We start from the raw sequence: 24214 nt of genomic DNA on the forward strand, positions 1-24214 counted from the left end.
CGTGAACAAGACCCCAAGATACTTAAACTCCTCCACTTGAGGCAGAAACTCCCCTCCAACCTGAAGAGGACAAGCCACCCTTGTCCCACTGATGCTGCTGAACAGAAATGTGAGATAAAATATTCTTCCATAATGGATGGTCCAGTGTGTCCTGCACTAAAGGAGATAATAGATTCGCTCTCCTCAATAAATTCAAGCAGCTCTTCATGGCTGCAGCTGATTTATTCCAAGATCTGTTCACTTAGAAACATTTCTAAGGGACACAAAAATCCATGAATACACAAACAAATAAAACTGACAGAGAAACAGTAAAACCTACAAACCAGTTACCTCCCTGCGCTGCGGCCACGGCTCCAAACGTTGGTAATTTGGGAAAAATCAACGAGCCAAAAACATGAACAAACTTTTTAAGCTCTTGAAAATAACACCGGCAGAGATCATAACCATAATTACAGCTGAGTGAGGTATGGAGACACTTTTAATAGGCCAATTAAAGAAGGGCAGAAAAGACCTCGTTAACTAATACTCCAATATTCCATCTTCACTGATTAAAACAGCTAGAGGACAAAAAGGAAGGGGATTGATTTCAAAGTGATTCGGTCCAAATGCACAACTTTTAAGGCAGGCATACTTTGTTTACACCAAAAAATTTACCATAAAAGGCAAGAATCAGGCGTGTGGGTTTGTGCACAGGTCCAGTCTGGGCTGTGAAGCTACACATCCACCATTGTGGGGACCCAATATAAATATTGCATGTGAAATGTCACTAATTAAACCAGGGGTCAGCAGCTCCTTCAATGAAAAGAGCCATTTTACTATATAAAAAGAAATGCATTTTACGGTTGAATTAAGGAAACGTATTTCTATTTTAGAGGTTTTAGAACAATGAAACTTTTACTTTTACAACAAGCAGATCCACCAGATTTCTACAAAGCACCTGCCTCAAGCTGCTATAAAAAGCTTTATTCATTTATTGTGTCTATGTTCACTTACACCTAAGAGCCAAGTAAAACAATGTTGTTGTTTTAAAAAAAAATCAAAATCACAATCAGCTGATTTGATTAAAACTAAACACAAATGCATTTCATTGAATGGAAAATTCCATGTTGAGGGAAAATGAAGAAAAGCAAGTAGTTGTAGTCTAATGAAAAAACAAATATTTAACTGAAAACAAGGATATTAGTCTCTTTCTGGTGTGACGTCTCTAAGCAGATATTGAACCAAAACACATAGAACATCTGCTATAAGTCTGCTTGTATTAGATTTATATGAACCGCCTGCTCAGATCAACATAACTTGACATAACCAGCTTCTTCCATACAGGGAAGCTGGTGCCTATCTCCAGCAGTCTACGGGCGAGAGGCGGGGTACACCCAGGACCGGTCGCCAGTCCATCGCAAGGGCGTGGTGTTAACTAATATGTGGCAAATTTTTAAAGTGGTCCTCAAATATTTTACCTTGTGATTTAAAGATTACATGAGATTTAAAAAAAGCTAGCCGATAATGTATTTCTCTCCTTTTTTTTTGCCTTCAAACACAAGATCAACCTGTTCAGAGATGCACTATATTTGTCACTGGTGTAGAAATGTTAACCAAAAGATACCTGCTACTTTAACTACACTGTATATGTGAGGCACAAGTCATGGTCGATGCAATACATGTGGCTGCTCGGTAAGCTCCGACCTTTTCAATCAGAGTTTAGACATATATGTACAAAAAGAATGCACTTTTAGGTGGCAAAATATGAACAGGACTTCATTCACTTTTAAGCTGTCTGAACTGAACTTAGAAATAGTCCTTAGTAAAAGTGAACCTGCCATGCACTGGCACTGAAACGGTAACAAACTGGCTGTGTGGCTGGAGAAAATCCTGCAAGATCTCTGCTGTTGTGTCATAGAACCGGGTGACAACTGACTGCAGCATCAGCTCTGGTTTAGCCTGATCACACTACTGCTACACTTTTGATTCCACCACTTATACATTCTAGACTACTTGCAAATCAAATAATTTACACCCCAGTCATTGTTCTGCATGTGGACCAACCTACATCCAGATCATTCGGGGTGATGAACGTGGTTCTACCCCTTATCAAGTTAATCAATTGTCCTGGTCAGAACTTGATTGGCCTAATCCGAAAGATCCATTTGGATTCAAATCAATGATAAGGCTTAATTCCAGATGACCCAGTTTTAACTCTCACTCGATGTTATTTAACACAAAATGTTTCGGACTGATTTTCTAAATCAGAATAATTAAGTTTCAGCCGTGCCAATGGCGCACAGGGCCTCCTGTGGAGTGGTAATGATGCAGTAACATGATTTGAGACGGGCCACTGAACAACAGTCCTATCAGCTAACTAACAACAACACAACAACCTGCTCAGAGGTATTTACATTGAGAACTCTAACTTAATTAAAATATATACTAATCTCAAGATACCATTCTGCAAACTGACTCAGGGACCACTGTGTTTGTTTTCATGACTATGACTTCTGTTCCTTCATATCTAAGTATTCAGGTTTTAAGACAGTTTTTGTATTTTCAGAGGATTTTTATTTGGCTTCCTTTGGTTTGTGTGAATTTAAGGAATTTTGATTATTTTGTCCTGCATTTCTGAGCTAGTTGTTTGTTGGTTTCTAAAGTTCAGTATTTGCAGGACAGGGGGGAAAACCTTTCCATGGGCCCCTGATTGGCAGAGATGATAACCCTCTTCTCTCCTCCAGTATACTGAAGGGTATGCTGGGTAATATAAATCCAAAACACATCACCAAGGACAAATAGGACTGGCTAAAGAATAATCTCACCAGGGGTGACTGAGCAGGTCTCCAGACCTCAGTCACACAGAACATCAGGGAGCTGAATCTTTGACTTGCCAACAAACCTAAATGATTTAGATGCTTTGTAGAGAACAGTGGGCTAAAGAGAGAGATGTTTGCACACCCGTTGACCAATTACTAGAAACATCTTAATGATGTATTTTCCAACAAACGTTTCTCCACCAAGTTTTGCTTGGAGATAAAGTATCTAATTCCCCTGTCGTGTGTCATTATAATGTTGTTCAGCCTTTCGTGCGAATGGACAAGGACGTGAAAGGTCAGACCTGCTTCATACAGCTGCTATTGTCTCCTGAAACAATAAAAGCACCAAAGCTCCGTCCTTTGACATCACAGCTAGCCGTCAAACGCGCCCGCCATGATGGAGCCGGTGCAAGGAGAAAAGAGTCAGATGGAGGCGACAACAGATCTGTCGCCCTGCAGCTCGTCGCTGCTCTCACACAGGAAGTTTCACCATTTACATTGACTGCTGAATGAACACAGAATCCAGGCCAGTGCCGCGTCACAAAGGTCAGCTTCTGTTAAATCTGACGCGGAAACTCGACAGCAGCTCTGCCCCCACAACTGGGAGAAATCGCAGCGGACCAATTGGGAGCCAGGTGGCAAGGGGCACCGAGACAACACGAAAAAAAAGATGGATGATTGTGTTCAGTTGGCTTTGTGCCAGACCCGTTTGGTATGGAGTTATAATCACAGCTGCAGCAGTGAAACGGAGAGACCAAGCCCCTTCGAGAGCTGCTCATTAAGAGGATTTAATGAAATCACATCACTGTGCATCATTTGGAGCCGCCTGACCAGAGGCCAGAGATCAACTTGAGCTCCTATTAATCCACAGGAGACGTTTGGAGAAATCTAAGAGTGGAAAAACAAACATTCTGCTTCAAGATCTAAAAACGTCTCTAACAAAGTAAATTGCCATGGCAACAACAACATGATGCTGGTAGGGTAGAACAAACGTCAAGTAGCTGCGGAATGAAGAAGAAAACGTCCTGTGCGAAGAGTTGAATTTTTGTGTGAAATATCAATTAAAATCCCTGCAGCTCCAGAAAGAGGAAATACAATCACATCAAAGCTGACAAGTTACTGACTAAAGCAGCATTTTTTGGGACGGATTCTAAAATCAGTTCACCAAACAGTTCTTGTTCAACAGGAGTTCTCATTCATTTTTAAGTGACCTGATTGACTACCTGTACATTTTGGAACTGAATTTAGGATTCCTCATTGGTTTTTAGGACTCTTAGGCCCCCCTGTTCATCAGATTTGCTTCAGTCATACAGAACTTCCAGGCCCATCCGGTCCTGTGTTGGTACCTAGAGTCAGGACCCAACATATGAGGCGTCTCTAAGCTGTGGAGCAGTCTTCTTGAAGACCTGAGAGATGCATTAAAAAGAAAATAAAAAACACATTCAGTTTGGCTTATGTTAAAGTTTAGAGCTATTTATTATATTTACGGTTCATCATTTTATTTAAGTCTTAGTTATTTAGTAGTTTCAGCAACTGTAATGTTGAAGTGAATCATTTCTATTTATACAATATATATAGATTAGCAGTATTATCAGTTTTTCCATGCTAATCTACATGATTGTGTTTTTTTCCACAGTTGTTTGTTGATTATAATAGATTTATGTCATTCTTTCAATCCTAATCTTTATTATCAATATAGTTATTTTGTCTGTTTACTTAGTCTGATCATGTTTAATGTCTGTCCTTTGGATTTTAACCTCTGTAAAGTACTCCCTGTTACCTGGATTTATGAAAAGTGCTCTAATAATAGAAGTTGATTGATTAGGTTTTGTCTGATTTAAAGACAGTGAGAACAAAGGTCTTTTTTTATAGTGTATTTAATATTTTACAGGTTTCAACTCTTCATACTTCAAGGTGTTTTAAACAGTTTAAAAAGCCACAATAACCAGCCGTTTCTGCAGCTCCTGCTTCTCTTTGTGACAGCAGCGAGCAGCTCATTTAATTAAGGAATGCAGCAAAACAGCACAGTTTCTTCCAAACTTAGCCCCAGGCAGCCCAGAGACCCAGACATGGGTTGGAAGGGTCATAGTGGGAAATAAGCTACAGGAAGAGTGGAAATGCCCCCTGCTATTGACAACACCTCCACCCTTCAGCACACATCAAGTTCCTGTTCATAAAATCCTCCATGGAACTGTTCCTAGGCCTCTCTGTTAATAGAAGTGGTCATATTTCCAGCTTTGAAGAGTTGGCTTTGATTCCCCTCAGGATGATGGCTAAACACAAACTCAGAGGAAATGGAGCCGAGAAGAAACTGAAAACAAATGTCAAACCAACAGAAAAACCAAGAGGGACGAGCTTTAGTTAGAAGTCATCTGGTTAGCGATCGATCCTGGTTTAGCTAAATGACGGTTCATTTAAAAACAAACAGCTAAAGCTTATGAAAGGTTTTCCATTCGGTGGCGTCACAACCCAAGGAGCAGGTTATATTACTCTCACCGTCTCAGGATTGGTGTTCACAAATGGCAAATTTATCGAAATGTCAGAAAACAGCTTCAGGCAGACACATTGTCGATGACATTTTTATGTCGCTGAGTAAATTAGCCCCATTTTTTCTTACATTTCCTTTTAAATTTTATTTGCAGAGATTAAAGTTTCAAATGTTACGTGATTGGCTACTTTTCTGCAAAAAAGAATTAAAATCAAGAGAGATCAGCAAAATGAAATAGGCTGGTTTTAAAAAGAATCATGGAGTAAATTATATGCATTTAAAAAAAGGGATAACACTGTTAGGGTTTGAAAACTTTTGTATTGTTTATCACTCATGTCTGCTCTAAGTGCTTTTCCCTCCTTGCATGTCACAGAAAGGGAAATGGGGAGAGGAGTGAGTTATGCTTTTATCAGCAACATCTAGGGACTGGTACCGAGTCCTCACTCCCTCTCTCTGTTTAAAACCAAGACACATGAACCCTAACCTTTCTGACTCCACACACACACACACACACACACACACACCCTGAATGTTTGTTGAACTGTGTGTGAACCAGCATGTATAAATAAAGAGAGAGGGGTGCCAACACTTTTGTAGTTTGCACTGCAGAGTGTGACCTACCCTTGCCGCAAGTAAATCTGACTCTGTATCGTTCTTGCTTCTGAGTTGACTAATTAATACCTAACACACACATATCCAGAAAGATGAACATCATCATGGACAACAGCAGAAACAGCCTGAACAAAGAATCTGAGAACTCACTATAAACTCAATATAAACTCTTCCTGTAATAGCAAAAATGTCCTGATTTGAAGGTGTCTGAGTTCTATTTTGGGTCCTGCATCTGATCAGGATTATGTCTCCCAGGTGGGGCTTTAGTTCATTTCCTTTAAGTTTAGTTTCTTTCTTGTTCTTGTTCTGGTTTAGGAGGATTTAGTTCTGTTACTCCTGTAAGATGCATCCCTTATTTCTTGCCATTTCTCTATTTTCTATCTTGTTTTGTGTCTTTTCTGAGCCTCATGCCTGTCAACCTCCCTGTTTTCACCTGTGCCATGCCCCATATATACTCTGCTGTTCTGTTCACTCCTCGTAGAGACATTCTGTTTGCCTTGCCATGCCTGTTTTTTTCATGCCAAGCCTTTCCATGTTCATGCCTGCATCTTTAGATCCTGCCTGCTGTAGTTTTTTATTAAAACGTTTTGTTTTTACTCACCGCGCTGCTTCCTGCCTGTTTGCATCCTGAGGTCTGATCCAAGAACCACTTCTTGACAAAAATATGTTCATTTTGTCTTTAAAAATGTCTCTTTAATGCCCTACTCCTGTTTAAATCCTGCACCTCACGCTTTAATGTCCTCTGTGGGGATGAGCCCACAGATGAACGATTTATTCATTTATCTTTTCACCATTTTTATGAACAGAAAACTAGTTCACAACCTTTTTAAAAGGTAGAAAATGTAAATAATAGAATCAAAGAAGTGATTAAAAGGTTTGGTATATTGGACTGAATTTTCTTTTTCCACCACTCAAAGCACTTTACATTATAGCCACATTTCTCTCACAGACACACACATTCACACACCGATACACAGATTGGTAGGAAACCTGGGGTAAGGTACTTTGCCCAGGTGTACATCGACAGGAGGAACCTGTCGAGGATTACATGGATTCATCAACTATGACAAGTCATTCAGGAAATGAAGCAGCAATGCAGCCCCAGTCCATCATACTACCACCCAATGTTTTACTGCCTGTTTTACTGTGGCCACAATGTCCTTTTTCTGAAATGCTGTGTTAGTTTTACATCGTCATCGTTTTCTTCCGCTTTATCTGGGACCGGGTCGCGGGGACAGCAGACTCAGCAGAGACGCCCAGACGTCCCTCTCCCCAGACACCTCCTCCAGCTCCTCCGGGGGGAGCCCAAGGCGTTCCCAGGCCAGCCGAGAGACATAGTCCCTCCAGCGTGTCCTGGGTCGTCCCCTGGGCCTCCTCCCGGTGGGACATGCCTGGAACACCTCCCGAGGAAGGCGTCCAGGAGGCATCCGGTTTAGATGCCTGAGCCACCTCAACTGGCTCCTCTCGATGTGGAGGAGCAGCGGCTCTACTCCGAGCCCCACCCGGATGGCCGAGCTCCTCACCCTATCTCTAAGGGAGTGCCCGGCCACCCTGCAGAGGAAGCTCATTTCAGTCGGTTGTATCCGGGATCTCGTTCTTTCGGTCATGACCCAAAGTTCATGGTCATAGGTGAGGGTAGGAACGTAGACCGACCAGTATATCGAGAACTTCGCTTTTCGGCTCAGCTCTCTCTTCACCACAACAGACCGGCACAGTGCCCCCATTACTGTGGCAGCCGCACCGATCCATCTGTCGATCTCCAGCTCCATTCTTCCCTCACTCGTGAACAAGACCCTGAGATACGAGGCAGAAACTCCCCTCCAACCTGATGACAAGCCACCCTTTTTCTGGTCCAGAACCATGGCCTCGGACTTGGAGGAGCTGATCTTTATCCCAGCCACTTCACACTCCTGCGAACTAGTAGGTCTGCCACTAGTAGGTCGTTACTAGAAGGGGCCAGCAGGATGACGTCATCTGCAAGGAAGACATCATCTGCAAAAAAAGAAGAGACAAAGTCTACTGGTCCCAAACTAGATCCCCTCTGGCCCTGGACTGCGTAGACCATCATACAATCACCACCATGTTTTACTGTGGGCAAAATGTCCTTTTTCTGAAATGCTATGTTAGTTTTACACCAGATGTAATGTGACCACTAAAAACTTTCTTCTCATCAGTCCACAGAAGCTTTTGGTAGATGTGTGCTTTTTTTGTTTTTATTGGTCATTTTGCTGGGACTCTTTCTGATGGTCACCATGTCTGTCCAGTCTTTTTGGGACCTCCTGCGTGAGTCAATGTTCTCTTGGAGTAAGTTTCATTCCTGGGAAGCTGCACCACTGTTCCCTTTAATGTGGGTTACTGGCTGTGCTGCATTTGGGATCTTTTTAGGCTACTTGTGTGCACATATTGTCAGACAGGTTCTAGTTAAAACCCTAGAACTGACACAGGGTGTACAAGGGCTCTACATTCAGAGGTTGCTCTTCAACAGTATCTCTGCTTTTGTCCAGTTATAAATAAACTGGATAGAGGAAGTGACAACCAGCAGCTTAGCCTCTTTAATTTATTAAAAAGGTTAAATCTCCCACTCAAGACTCACAATTACTGTCAGCCTGACGAGTACAGATGGACACAGAAGCTGCTGTCTGGGAGGTTGGAGCCTTTTCGATCTGCTTTGCCTCAGACGAGCATCGGACTGAATTTCTGTAGTAATCTGCTGCAGAAGAAGTAAGAAAAGTAAAACAAGCCTGGGAGCGGTTTAAGTCAAACAGAAGTTCATCAAGAGCAGGATTTATTTTTAGGAGAGAAAGCTGAGTTCTGCTTTTTAAGCTTTTCTGCACACAGGTGGTAAACAGGGAGTCACTGCAGGGCTCAGACGGATGATAATGATTAACCGTGGCAGGAAGGCGAGGAGCCGCTGCAGGTAAAACAGCTCCTCCGATCATCTTCATTCACCAGGATTTAAAGTTTATCAGGGCTGCATGATCTGATCAGCGTTTCTTGCCCACTTTATACAAGGTGAAACCTTCAAAGATGAAACTGTCTCAACAGTTTTGACAGTTATCGTTTCAGTGCTGTCGGACTACTTTCAGTTACTCTCTGCTTCACCATTTTGGTCCAGATAGGTTTGTTTTAGACCTCAGATGTTTTTATTCAGCAGGGAAAGTAAACCTGGTCAGAGTGAGTTGGATTCACCTTCCATCGGGACAACAACCTTAAACTTCCAGAGCACACTGGTGTGTTGTGAAATTCTTTGTGAGAGTTTAGTCTGTAGATGTGAAAAGCTGGTGGAGATGAAAGGTGATTCTGATAAACAATGACAACATTCACCAAACCTTTCAGATATTTGTAAAGAATTTGAAAACCATGTATCACTTTCCACCTTTTTCACAATTTTCACTACTTTCTTCTGGGCTATGACATAAAAATTATACAAATGTAGCCTTAGTGATTTCTTTGATGTCTTAAATTTGTCTTGCAATCCTACAAATTCTTCTTGATGCTTTCAGGTTCGGTAATGTTGTTAAGATGATCGCTTCAAAGGGATGGCCAACAATAAACATTCATTTCCCTCAAAGGTGAGCACCACCTAGACATTTTACCCTTAGTTGAATCACTAACTGTCTCATTTAATTGGTTGAAAGATTAAAATGTTTTTAAAGTTGGAGTACAGAACAAGTAAGTGATTCTACTCGTGATTATTTGGCTAGTTAATGAGGAGGGTTATCACCTCCAGTCAGAGAAATAAATGACTTTGTTTGAAGGATCTTCACTGATGAGCTGCGACAGGGGTAGAAACATCTTAAACCTCCCGCTCGGTGCCTTCAAACACTCAGCTCAGCGACATGCGCCTCAGATCGGCCTCCTTCCACTCTCCGGGACAAAAATAGAGGTGCTGGAAGTTACAGGAGAGTGAGAAAATGGAGTGATGAATAAATCAGCGGACAGAGATGCAGATTTAAGTAAAGACAGAAAGAGAATGCATTAGAGAGGGAAGAGGCGGCGGATATCTGTTTCATGGGAAAGCTGTAAAAAAGTAGCATGTTGAACATTCATCAGCTCAGCTGGCAGAGAGATTTTTTTAGCTATAAGGTATGAAAAGAGAAGCTGAAATATGCAACGGTTAAAAGCAGAGTAATCCTCCCACTGTCAGACTTACTGTCACTGAAAGCAGCAGATTTACTGCTCCATGCTTTCCCCATTTTTACTGAACAAGCACCCAAAGACATAAAGGCTGGACAGTGACAGGGACCGCAGGTCAAGATGACAGGAAATCTGATAAAACTGATGAATTCTTAGCTGTAAGCTGTGGTTTAATAACATTTAGCCATATTTCCATCAAAAGCAGAGGTCAAAGCTCATATATGTGGAGTTCACGTTGAATTTTATGAATATAAATATATTCTGACACTGTAAACTAAACGGATAAGGCTTGTCAAATTTTATCTTCATAAGCTGGAGCACAGTGGAGATTTAAGACCAAAAATGGTCAATCAGACCACTGAAAGCTGTGTAGAGCATAGATATGCTGCTGTAGGAAAAGAAAGAGCTAACTTCCATGTGGAAACCAGAGGATGTTCATGGTTCACAAAAAGGAATTTATTTATAGCCGCTCTGACAACCTAAACTAACAGATGAATATTTTATTACACATGTTGGAGTGGTTTAGTCTCAGAGCCTCTTTGAGCTCAGACTGGGGTGGCATTTAACACAACCAGGCACCACATCCAGGGATCATTAGGATGAAAACCTTCGGTACACAGCTACACCAGCAATGGCTATATGCTACAGACTTGATCTGCAAGGAGCTGGTACTTCTAGAACAGGCACCACAGGGCATGGGTAGTGGCATCATGGGTGACAAATCAGACAGCTGCAAGAGCGTCAGCAGTCGAGTAAAACGTTGAATGAAGGTCACCAGACTCAGACGATGCCTTACTGCAGTTACCAGAACTTGATGAAGTTTGACAGGACTCACGTTTTGGGTTGGCATGAGGCTGGGTGGTTGTACCATGCAAATGGCTGGCTTGCAGGGCATAATCTTTTCAGTAATTTGCAGTGGGTACAGCATGTCTGGATTAATTCCAACATGTCTCCAATGTACCAGACGCATGGTAGCCACATGCTAGACACCTGCATTCGGACCACCTGGAGTCATGTAAACCCATCTAATGAACACTCCTCTGTGTGAGTGGAGCTCCAGTAAATGGCCGTAAAATACTTTACTCAGACCCTCTGGTGACTGTTCTAGATGAGCTCGTTCCTCACAAAATGATACATTCACAGACTGTGGACTGCATGTGTACCTAATGATGTCTAATTTGGACTTTTTCTTTTGGCTGTTTTTTTCAGGAAGTCTATTTCAGATCCCTCAATAGGGAAACCATTTGGGACATCATCCATCCAGCTATTTATGAAGATCAGGTTGTGGAAAGAACAGCTTAAGAGATTCCTAATGCCTTTCCTTTCCAGCTATGTCCTCCAGCTCACGTCCTGGGTGTCCCTCAGCCCCTGAAAAATATTCTATCTGCTCCTGGGTCTGAGGTCTCTTCCCATGTCCTAAACACCTCCCTAGAGAGACCTCCAGAGGCCATCCATGCCAGACACTCAAACAACCTCAACTGGCTCCTTTTGAGGTGGAGAAACAGCAACTGTACTCTGAAGTCTTCCAAATATTCAAAACGTTCTCGGAATCCTGAAGGCAAGTCCAACCACTCTGGAGAATAAATAATTTTAGCCACTTGTATTTGCATTTTACAACAATGCTCCATATCTAGGGTGCATTCATCATATCATCAAAGCAGGAACAAGGTTATCAGTGTTCAGCAGTCAGTAGTAAGAGTATGCCTTACTGCAGCATAAACAGAACTTGATGGAGTTTTATGAGTCGTAAGTTTGCATGAGGAGCTGTGGTTAAATCATGGAAATGCGAGCTCCTTCAACCAGGAAGGTGGCTGTCACTACCTCGCTTGGTGTCTCAGAGGAACTAACAGTCTTTCAGAGACAACAGAGGAGGACAGAATGTGTCCAAGTCCCAAAGTGTTGTGTAAAAGGTGCTGCAATCTCTCCAGTGAGTCCTCAGTCTGCTCTGAAGTCTCCTTCCACTGGACCAGAACATCTCCCTAAGAACACACTCAGAAACCATCTTTACCAAACGCCCGAACCTCCTCTGCTGGCCCCATTTGATGCAGAGAAGCAGTGACTCTGACTTCCTTACAGTCACACTCTAAAGTCTAACTGTTAGGGTGAGTCTAACATCTCTGCAGAAGAAGCTCATTTTAGCTGCTTGTATTAACATTCTACTAATTATTGCCTGCAATGGATGACTGTATGTGAAGGTTGGGATGTAGATCTGTTCATAGATTCACTTTTTGGATCAGACGAGCACATATGCGGCTACCATCCACCTTTGGATCTTCTGTTCTGTTAATTTCGCACCTATCAACATGCCGAGACATCAACTCTAACACAAAACTGCAAACATTCCTTGTGGTCTCTATCATAAGCTAATTAAACAAGTAAAGAGTGAGCAGTGGTCACAAAATAAATGAGTTTGCATGTTAGTTAGAGATGCAACCATTACTGAGGACAGGGCATAAAGCTTTGCAGCCTGAGAGGAATTTCAGTGGTATTGGCTTTTTGGTTGAGCTTAGTTTAGGCAAGGCCAAATGTGAAACTATAGAAATCCACAGAACTGTACGTCTTAAAGGCCAAATTTCCTTTCTTGTCTGTGTATAAGAGGGTCCTTATTGGTAAAGAAGTGTTGGGTACATATGAAGAGCAGAGTTTCAAAGGCAGGGAAAAAATGGGAGAAAATACCAGAGGTGAGCAGGTGAAAAGAAAAAGTAACAAGTCTGAACTGGGTAATGTAAAGTGACAGCAAATGATGTGGTTGAAGAGATTAAAGCTTTGCTATTGGACATTTGAAGATGCCCCACCTGCAGGTCACCTGGCTGACAGTTTGTGTTACTGGGTTGTATCAGAGCTGAGATGGACTGAAGTGAAATTAATTGAAGGAAGGAGAGGGGTGAGTCAAACTGCTCAATCTAAATGTCAATACCACCCACCAGGTAAATGGCTTGGAACACTGCTGAGGCAGGAGCAGGAAAGACCAAATGGATCAATGTCCTTGTGCATCAACAAGCACAGTGATACAATGAGCCCAGTGGTTTCAGATGTTATACATGTATGAAGAGGGGCGCAGACACGCTTAAAGGGGAACATGACCAGATTTACATATCAAAGCCCATCTGAATCAGAAAATACTTAAAGCTTCCCATCATAGTGAGGTGATAACGATTAGCAAAATGGTTTCCAAACCAGCGGTTCGGACCTGAAAGCAGGACACCAACTGGGTGTTTTCTGGGATGATCTGAACAAAACTAATTTAGTTTAAAAATCATTTTTAATGCCAAACTTTCACCTTTATCATTAAAAAGTTTATAATAAATCAAGATAATCAAGAATGATCGATTTGGTATACAAATATTAGCTGAATCATTTATGACCTTGCTGGAGATTTTCTGCACAAAGCTGAAGGTACAGTATTTTAAATGTCTGGACTGAGTGGGGTTGAAAGGCTAAAATCTCCCAAAACCTTCATCTAATACAGAATGTTGACAAAACTTCATACACATCATGCACATCAGCCGTAGTGGGTAAGATGCAAGATCTCAGACTGTTATTTTCTCTCTTATTTCAATTATATTATATTGGGCAGAGTGTAAAAATATGACCATATCGCACTGTATACCAACTTCATGTGAAGAAAACCATTAAACCTAAAACCTTAAAGGTGGAATAAAACTGAACAAATGGACTAATAGCATCAATAAAAAAGGAAAACATCTTTAACCTACATTTAACAGGCCATACAGCACACAAAGAACAGAGCTATTGGCCATCTGGCTAATAGAGCACCCATAACCTCTGTGAATGTGGGTGGTAATAGGCTGCTGATAAGGAGACAAACAAGGCACTTTATGGCTTTATGCTCTGACCAAATTGTCTGTAATCTCAATGACAAAATCGGCTTTAATTAATTCCCCTGATAGATAGCGGAGGAGGGGGGAGACTGGTGCAGCAGAGTTAATGTGAAGTCAGGACAAGATAACAAATAGGTGGGGTCAATAATGAAAAACGGAGAGAATTTTGATCAATTGGAGATGTTCAGCTCTGAGCTCATTCAAGTTTTCTACTAAATATTTGACCTTTCCGTGGCTGAAACTCGTTTACTGGGATAATTTGTTGCTTTTTTATATTTGAAGAGACGGTGAAAGAGACTGAAAGCAACTAATGAGAAAAGGTTGAATTTGAAGGTTTCTGCAGAAGGTGGAATTGAAGCTAAGGCAACACAGCGTAAAGAAATTGTGTGCTTTGTGATAGTTGACATGGACAACATTAAATGAGACCTTAATTAACACCTCAGGCTCATTTCCAGCTCTGACCTCGATCTGACTGGCAGCACACTACATTGAACATAGCAAGAACAAGCACAGATCATCAAAATGATGTCAATGAACCCAAAGAGTTTTGTCCCTCCTGAGTTAAAGAAATGCAGAGCAGAGTCAACCACTCAACACATCATGCATCAGCACAGATTCATGTAAACTGGATTATGCAACATAAAACATTTTTGGAGTTACACATACAGAGCCTTCATTAGGACAACCCAGGTCATCTTTAGTAGTACTACTTCAATATAGTTTTACTCAATGAGAAGAAAAAGTAATTATCAGATATATGACTCAAGGCTAAATAAGTATTTGGTAAAAACTCTAGAGTTGTTAAAATAATGTCATCATAAAGAAAAAATCTAAAATCATGTGCAGGTTCTGGTACTCAGAAGAACAAAATGAGTAAAAATAAATTAGATCATTACAAAAAACTAAATAACAAACACACAACATAACATGTTTTATCTTCCACCTCAGCCATGAATCCTTCTGCGCTTCTACATGTTTGCCTTCAACCATATCAGAAGATGCTGATGCTTCCTTTGCTTCCCCCTTCCACCTGTGTGTCTCAAGAAGTCAAGTGAAGATGTAACTGGAAAGACTGAACTGGAATAAGGTTGGTGTCAGCCCTACAGTCCTCTGTGGGATTCTGCAGCACCTCTTCAACCTTAGCCTGGCCCAGAAGAAGGTTCCGGTGTTGTGGAAGACCTCCTGTCTTGTTCCGGTACCAAAGAAAACTCACCCATCAGTCCTCAATGACTATAGACCTGTTGCCCTGACATCTCACATCATGAAGGTCCTAGAGAGACTCCTGTTGGCCCACCTGAGTAAGCAAACAGTAAACCATCAGGACCCCCTTCAGTTTGCTTATCGCTGTGGAGTTGGAGTTGAAGATGCCATCATACACCTGCTTCAACAAACCCAATGTCATCTGGACAAAGCCAGCAGCACTGTGAGGATCATGTTCTTTGATTTCTCCAGTGCATTTAATACAATCCAACCTGATTTGCTTTGTCAGAAACTCCAGAAGACTCAGGTGGAGGCCTCAACAATCTCCTGGATCAAAGACTACCTGACAAACAGACCACAGTTTGTGAGACTGAAGGGTTGTGAGTCTAACCAGGTAGTCAGCAGCACAGGAGCACCACAGGGGACTGTACTCTCACCATTCCTTTTTACTCTGTACACCTCAGACTTCCAGTACAAGACAGACTCCTGTCATCTGCAGAAATACTCGGATGATTCTGCAGTCGTGGGGTGGATCAGAGATGGACAAGAAGCTGAGTACAGGAAGGTGGTGGACCGCTTTGTGGCATGGTGTGGAACGTGACTAAAACAAAGGAGATGATTGTAGATTTTAAGAGAAACAGGAATAAGTCAAAAACTATTTCCATCATGGGAGAAGAAGTGGAGGTGGTGGAGGAGTATAAATACCTCGGTGTTCACCTGGACAACAGACTAGAGTGGAGATGCAACTGTGAAGCCATCTACAAGAAGGGACAGAGCAGACTGTACTTCTTGAGGAAGCTTAGGTCCTTTGGTGTTTGCAGCAAGATGCTGCATATCTTCTATAAGTCTGTTGTGGAAAGTGTGATCTCTTCTACCATCATCTGCTGGGGAAGCAGCATCAGAACCAGGGACTTAAAAAAGCTCAACAAGCTGATAAAGAAGGCTGACTCTGTTCTGGGGACTCCTCTAGAACCTCTGGAGATCATTGTGCAAAGAATGATCTTCATAAAATAAAGAACATTATGGAGAACCCTGAGCATCCTCTTCATGAGACTGTCCTACAACAACAGAGTGTCTTCAGTCAGAGGCTTCTTCAGATCTGCTGTAAGACGGAGCGCTACAGGAGATCCTTCCTGCCCACAGCCATCAGCATCTACAATGGCTCTCTGAAGAAACCCTCATAATGAGCTACAACAACATTTAATTTCCCTTTGGGATTAATAAAGTATTTTTGTATTAAATTGAATTGAATAAAACCTTTGAAATCAATACTTACATCAGATGATGTGTACATGTCAGAACTACAAAGTACTTCCAGTGACAGTATCTACTTGACCTTTAAAAGGCACAATCATCTCAGCAGGTAGAAAATAACTTTAAAACAATAACGCTTGTTTACAAACCAGACGTCTCACCAGACAGAAACGTTACAGCACCTCTAATTTAATCCAAGGTTTCCATTACGCTAATATGGTGCTCTCATCCTGTTTTCAAGCTGTGACCTGTTTCTAGCAGAGCTTCACTGCAGTAAAATTCCTCACTATATATTGGTTTGGATTTTCTCGAAGAAAACGGCAAAAGGATTAAAAAGAAGGAAAAAATGACAGGAAAGCAGCACAAAATCCATAAAAGCACTTGAAATATGTGACATTTCCTCATGTTGCAACCACAGTGCCTCAGCAAGAAGTGGAAACAACAGAGATGCATGTCACAGCCTGCTGTGAGGTCCCTCCATGTGATTGTGTTAGTATCACTGAGTGGTGCCATCTACAAGCCTTTATAATTTCCACCCACCAGATTGTGCACCAACTTGTTTTAGAGCATAGGTGTCAAACTCCAATGCTCGAAGGCCAGCATCCCACAGGTTTTAGATATGTCTCTGCTTCAGCACACCTGAATCAGATAATTAGGTCATCAGCAGAGCTCTGCAGAACTTGATGGCATGCTGGGGAGGTTATTCAGCTGTTTCATTCAGGTGTGTTCGACCAGGAACACACGTAAAAGCTGCTGGACAGGGAGTTTCACACCCCGTTTTTTTTTTTTTTTTTTAAAGATACCTTTCTGAGTGGTACTGTCAAAGACGATGAAATAATGCATTTTTTCTTTGCAGCTCTCTAAAAGACCAAAGGACCACACTGGTGTTCAGAACCAACGATCTATGTGACAAAACATGTAGAACAATGTGCTCTGGTGAGGCTAGACCAAAACTGAACTTTTTGGCCAACGTGTAAAATACTAAATGTCACTCAAAACTAACTGCACATCACCCTGAACACATCATCCTCACAATGAAGCACGGTGGTGGCAGTATCATGCAGTGGGGCCGCTGTAGGTATGAGAGGGGGTTGGGACCACAGACATAGGTTACAAAATGAAAGGCCAGTAAGAACTTTTCTGGAACTTTCAAAATAAATCGCATTAACCTACTCCCAGCACAGCCAGAAACAGGGAATAACAGCGGACTTCCCGTGACGTCACTGTCTGAATAAAAACCCGCTTTTGCAACAAACTGACCTCTTCCATGCAGGTCCCCAAAGGAACTGGACAGAGGGACACAGCGCGCTAATGTCTCTTTGCGGGCAAACAGACATAACTCTTCAAACTAGATCCAAGAGTGTCATACGATCACGTGATCATATGCACTAAGTTAAGTAGGAATGAATTGATGTTTGTGTATCTGGTATCATTCATGAACGGGGGTAATTAAGGTACAAGCGTTACTTGACATTTCTCTCTGAGGTCTATAGAAGCAAACTGTGCTCCAGAAAGTTCCCAGCAGAGACCCGCTGAGTGGAGCAGTTTTCCTGGTCTGAAGGAAGGACAAAGGGACCGCATCACCGTGATTACAGCTGTAACATGCAGTTTGGCCGGCCGACAGAACGAGTCGACCCACCCCACAGCTACGGAGGTTAGCAAGTTAACCCTTTGTTCACTATGGATGTTTTCTTCAACTTTGTTGCCCTGGACAACTTTTGCTCAGCACGGTTCACGTAAGAGGTTGTGTTTTGGGCAGAGAGAAGTAGTTTAGAGTGAAATAATCTAAACAATTTTTGTTTTATGAGGTTTGGTTTTGTTGTGTTGAAAACTCAGCCATCTTAGTGCTAGCAGATTATCTGTTCAGCGCACATGTGCTCAGTTTGTGTATTCTGTGTTTGTTTTTTAAGTTAAGACAAACTTTATTTAAAGGGTGATTTTAAACACAGAAGATCGGCCGTAACACGCCGTCCGTGCTTATGCATTTCAACCCTTTTATTAGTGGCATTTTAAAGGTATACCAATTATTGCTTAAGTTGGTTCCAAGACTAACTTAATTTCATTTCCAGATTCTTCAAGATAATCCTTGGTTCTCAAACATAAACATTGCATGGTAATCTTGGTAGTCTTTTTGGTCATGGTTTTCAACCATCTTTAATCAACTTGTTTATATTGTACATAGCCCATTAGTCTTTATTCTTTAATTCTGCTTGGTAGTTTAGTTGGATTGTTTTAGCAAATTAAAGAGTTTGTTGACTGAAATATGTTTGACTTTGAGTTGACTTATTTTTGTTAATAAATTCTTGTATTTTAAGAAATTGTGTGAATTGATTCCATGTGTGTGCAGAGTTTATGCTGTTCAATAATGTCAGAGCTCGTCTCACATCTTTTAATTTTGTCCTAATACCACCGATTTATTGGGCTGGTATTCACAGGACAACCCTTAACAGACCGAAATATCATTTAATTAAATATTAAAGTATTAATATTAAATATTAAATAATATATTCATACTCATAATTACAACACAGGGAAGCTGGTCAGACTTTATGGAAGAATGGATAAAGCTATTTTTGGTAAAAACATCATTTTCCAAAGCCACACTCATACCTCATTACTTAGAATAAATAGAACCTGTGTGACAACATGTAGTAGGGTAAAAGATCTCAAAAAGGAACACTTCATGCACCGATCTAAAGAAATTAAAAAACAGATGAGAAATAGGTCACTGACATCTATCAGACTGGAAAGGGTTAAAAAGCCATTTCTAAGTCTTCTGGACTGCAGACAACCACAGAGAACCATTGTCCACAAAGGAAGAGAACATGGAACAGAGAGAAACGATCCCAGTAGTGATCGGGCAACCAAAATGTCTCCATCAATGACTCATCCAGGAGGTTATAGAGGAACAGAACAACATCTAAAGCTCCGCTGGGTTAAGGTCAGAGTTCATGACCAGAGAGAATGGGGAAAAATGGCCTCCACGGGAGAGTTCCAAGGCCAGAACTACTGCTGACCACCGTCTTATTTCCTCAGGTAATTGTTGCCTGGAAATAAAATGTGTTTGATGATCCAAAACATGTAGGTGTGACAAAAAAAAGCAAAAAGGGATGAAATATGCAAGACAAATAATCGAGACAATATATTCATGTGCTGGAATGCTGCAGCCAAGCATGCAGTCAACAGATTTCTTTTTGTAAAATATTTTAAAGCCATGTTGAATTTTCCTTCCACCTCATGTGCTACATTGAGTTGATCTATCACATGAGATCTCATTAAATCACTCTGAATCTGCATCCTGATGTGACAACCACTACAAGTTATTGTTCTTGTGTGGTGAGGTATGCAGCTTCTCCGTTTACACCCTAAGATCTGCCCCGAAAAACCCTCTAACTGGGATCCTGTTGTATTTTGATCAAACCGTGTCGGCCAGTTCGCTGAGACCTGAGGACACTGGGTGAGTGAGAAAAAGCAACATCTCCTCCAAGGAATTAGTGATTTGTGTTCTGTGACGTGAATACTCGGTGTTGACAGTTGGAGGACACAGGAAACAGGAAGAAAAAGAAAAAAGCCAGAGGAAAGAGGATGATGAAGATAAGCCCAGAGCTGCTCCCTCCTCTTTATCATCCATGTTAATAGGCTGGCAGATACAGAAGGACTCAGAGAAAACAGAAGGGAAAATATCTCATCTTTTCCTGTTTTTGTCTTCCCTTGTTTTGTTCCATACTTGATGGCAGTGCAGCAGGAACCTGAGATGGTAAACATCCAGAACATCTAAACACACCGTGGCCTTCAACATATGATGAGAAACAAAAGAGAGAAAAACGAAGAGAATCTTTTGGACGCCGACTTTGATGGCAATATGTGCCGCTGTCCCTCGGAGATAGTCGAGGGGACGCGACTTCGCCGGCGGCCTTTTTAGCACACGTGCGTGGTGAGGGGGTGGTGACGGGGTCCGCAGGGTTACGGGCCCCCCAGGAGAGGAGGCAGTGCATGCTGATGGATGGGAGAATGAAATGTGGTGAGGGGCGGGGCTAAAACAAAATGTTAGCTGCCGCGAGGGGACGTGTGGCGATGAAGCTCAGCTGACAGCAGTCATCAGATCACTCTTGCTCTGTTTGTGTCTGTCTGTGTTTGTACATGTGTGTGTGTTGGGGTGGGTGTTTGTGTGTGTGTGTGCGAGGGGGGTTGATACACCGCTCACACCCACGTCCGCTCGTGACTTTAACTGCCTGACATCTGTATCCCTGATTCACTCATTACATTGTGAAAGAGCAGCATATAAGTAAATAAAACACAGTACAGCTTCGCCTCAGCTTGGTTGGATGCAGATGTGTGTGTTGGTATCTGACAACCTGCGGTAACAGATGGGAGGGGTTGGGGTATATTCCAGGCAGCGAGACCCCGGTGCAGCAGGAGAGCTGCAGGCTGTCTCCTGATTATGTAACCATGTAAACAGATGCACTCGTCGCTCTCGGGCGTCAGCTCAGAAGGATGACAGTCCTGCAAGTCCAGACGACGCCAGCCACCAGTCACTTTCATATCTGTCACATGTTGAACTCTGGGTGGGTAAACACCTGGATTTCCTAAACTGCAGGTAATTTATCTCGGTTTATTTTAGCTAACAGCAGACAAAGGCAAAGTTAAAACTTTAAGGACTTATCTCTTGATTCTTTAGCCAGTCCATTTCACAATGTTTAACAGAAAAACAAAATACAGCAGAACATTTTAAGGGTGTCAATACAGCCGCCTAAGCAGCAATGATGGAACTTTTCCACCAAAACAGAAGAATCTGCTGAGCCACTGGTTGCCATGGGGATTCCCGCCTTTATTGGGAAGGTGGGAAACAGAGCGAGGGACCAAAGACTGGTTCTGTTTACAGAAGGAAAGGGAAAAACCATGGGCAAGGCAACCTTGGGGGGTGTGGGTGTTTTCACACCTTACTTTTCCCACAGCGCTCCCAGTCTCTTTCCTCCATATTTCGCTCGCTGGATTCCCCCTCCATCCCGTTCCTCTCCCCCTCCCTCCCTTTGCAACCTGACACCTGATTAGCTGTCCCGCCTGATGTCCAGCCTGTGTTGTGTTTGTCTTACGTTCAGTTCGTGCTGAGGAAACACCGGTGTGTAACGACACAGAAGTCGTTTATTGCTAACATATTGTTTTTCTAGACGTGCTAGCACATGTTAGCCAGTAAAAGGAGTCTCTCTGTCATGTCCTTCAGATTCAGGACTCTGTCAAGATTTTAATTGTCTTTTTGTCACTTTTAAGATACAGAAAAGAAAAAGGCAAGAGAAGATTGACAACTTTTTCAAGAGAAATCCTGTAAAAGGTCAGTCAGTCATTTTCTACCACTTATTCTATAGTGGGTCACAGGGGAGCTGGTGCCTATCTCCAGCAGTCTATGGGCGAAAGGCGGGGTACACCCTGGACAGGTCGCCAGTCCATTGCAGGGCAACACACAAACAACCATGCACACACTCATTCATTCACCAATTTAGAGTGACCAATTAACCTAACAGGCATGTCTTTGGACTGTGGCAGGAAGCCGGAGTACCTGGTGAGAACCCATGCATGCACAGGAAAAACATGCAAACTCCATGCAGACAGACCTCTGGCTGGGATTGAATCCAGGACCTTCTTGCTGCAAGGCAACAGTGCTACCAACTGCGCCACCATGCAACCTGTAAATGGTATTACTGTAAAACGCTAAAATCCAATTCAAATGAAAAAATTACGAATATATTTTTTTGTGTAAACTGAACCATAAAGTATTTTACTTTACCACTGCACCCTTCTGGTTTAGGATAGTTCAGTTGCAGGAGGCATCAGTTTCAGAGAGACCACATGAAAGGTCAGAGGTCAGCAATTAAAAGAAATGTATGTTTAAAGTATACTATCTTTCAGTTACAGTTTGTGAAAGAAGTAAATTGAAGCAGAGAGTGTGTGTGGTGCTTATTTTCATCTCAGATGTAACGTAACGTTCTTAAGCATTTTTTATTAAACTGTAACTCATCTCCTGGAGACGTTGAGATTATATGAAAATAAATATTAAACACAGCCATTAGTCAGAGAACCTGTAAATGAATATTGTACTCAGATCACGCTGAACTAGTCAATTTATTGCGGTTGTTGCTAATGTAATTCTAAGATGCTCATAACGAAAAGAAAACAGAAATTGATAGCGGCTAACACTAGCCACTGGCTTATGCATACAAATGATTTTGTATTTTATTTACTGTGTAACCGCTTGTTTTTTATGGGGTACCAAACATGTTGCCATGGTTTAAAAAACAGCCTTTTTTAACAACTCTGTAAACATAACTGGAAAACTTCCCTACTTACCTCAAAATAAGAGTCTCAAACTGAACGGGTTAGAACCGTCTTGTGAGTTTATTATCGCCCCAAGATCTTTCTATACCCCGACTCATTAATCTTGTTCGTTTAATTGATCAACATTCAGCCACAAGGCAGAAGGAAAAGTCAGACTTCTGCAGTTCAGGATGATGAGTTCAACATTCTGCCTGTTGGTCGGTGTTAGAAAAGCTCCTAGTCCAATTCTGCATGATTTTCTGGTACATTCAGCACAGGCTGTTCATTATGTCAACATTACATACTAGCATCCTGATTTCATCATTGTGTGACTTATATGCTAAAAATGGGACCTTTAGACGTCTTACGGCCAATCAAAGATGTTGAAAAGCAGACTTGGTTAGTCCCTTTGTTACTGGTTAAATTCAGCCATAGGAAAGGCGATAAAGCTCCAGGTTATTTTAAAAAATCTGACGCTGTGTAAAAATCATGGACAGTGGGGCTTAGTTTGGAGATAATTTCAACCAAATCACAGATGCTGAAAGTCTAGATTTGTGTTAATATTGCTGTAGATTTCTTTACCACTTTGAAAATGCAGCATCTTTTGCAGGACGGCTTTTCAAGTGTTCATTTTCAACTGCATGTCTGCATCTATATCTGTGTTTCTGTAGATGCCTTTTCCACACGTAATAAGAAATATTTTCCGCACTGAATTTAGAAAAATGTCCTGCAGGATGTCCTTTTCGACGACTGAGACGCTCTGTCCGTCACCTAATCTCAGCAGTGCTGTCAACCCTTTTCCGCAGCCAATGTTTCGTCTCTAGTGGTCGATTGTAGCTCATGCAGTGGGGTAAGGATTTTTCTCCAACCAAGGATTTGGATTCTTCAACCACATTTGTCTTGATTTCTCATCTGTTGTTACCCGATGGAAAATAATCCACTGAATGCAGGAAAAATGCAACTTAAAAATGCACCAGCTGAAGCCACAGGTTAAGCTTCGTCCAATTAAAGATGCAGCTGCAAGCGGTGCAACAAGTAGTTATGTTCAGGACATGTCCAAGATTCAAAAGGACATGTCTGGACATGGGATGTGATAATCCTAACAGACAAAAGGAAGACATTTAGCTGAACCACAAACCAGTTTAGCTAAAATTCAGTACAGCTCACTACAAACCTCTTCTACTGAAGCTACTGCTATCGTACCAGAACATCCTCCAGCAGCACTACCAGGAATCAGATGGACAGGCCAGATGTTTCTTCTAGATGACTTCCGACTTTAAACCACATTAACACATCAACAGATTGTCTTTGTTTCAAGGATTTCCAAGTTTTCAACAAGATGTCTTTTCTCCGCACTGAATAAGATTTCCATCCGTCACCCACAGTAACACACAATGTGGATGGAAGAGGAAGTTTCCTTTTCTCTGCATTTTTAATTAGATGTTAATCAGAAGGTTATGTCAACTCACGTTGTTTGGTTTGTCCTAAAAAGCTATCAGACCACAATCTGAAATCTCTCTCATCATAATTAAATCAGAGAAATATCTAAGTTCAGAAATTCAAACCTGTAAACA

General features: G+C 41.8%; 1 protein-coding gene across 5 annotated transcripts in view; it reads right to left on the reverse strand.

Moving 5' to 3' along the window:
- The window catches only part of npy2rl (neuropeptide Y receptor Y2, like), a 63642-nt gene that overhangs the window by 36829 nt on the left and 2599 nt on the right, over positions 1–24214 (reverse strand). The window lies entirely within an intron of this gene.

The sequence above is a fragment of the Girardinichthys multiradiatus genome, chromosome 14, assembly GCF_021462225.1.
Source record: "Girardinichthys multiradiatus isolate DD_20200921_A chromosome 14, DD_fGirMul_XY1, whole genome shotgun sequence".
In the NCBI taxonomy this organism is placed as follows: Eukaryota; Metazoa; Chordata; class Actinopteri; order Cyprinodontiformes; family Goodeidae; genus Girardinichthys; species Girardinichthys multiradiatus.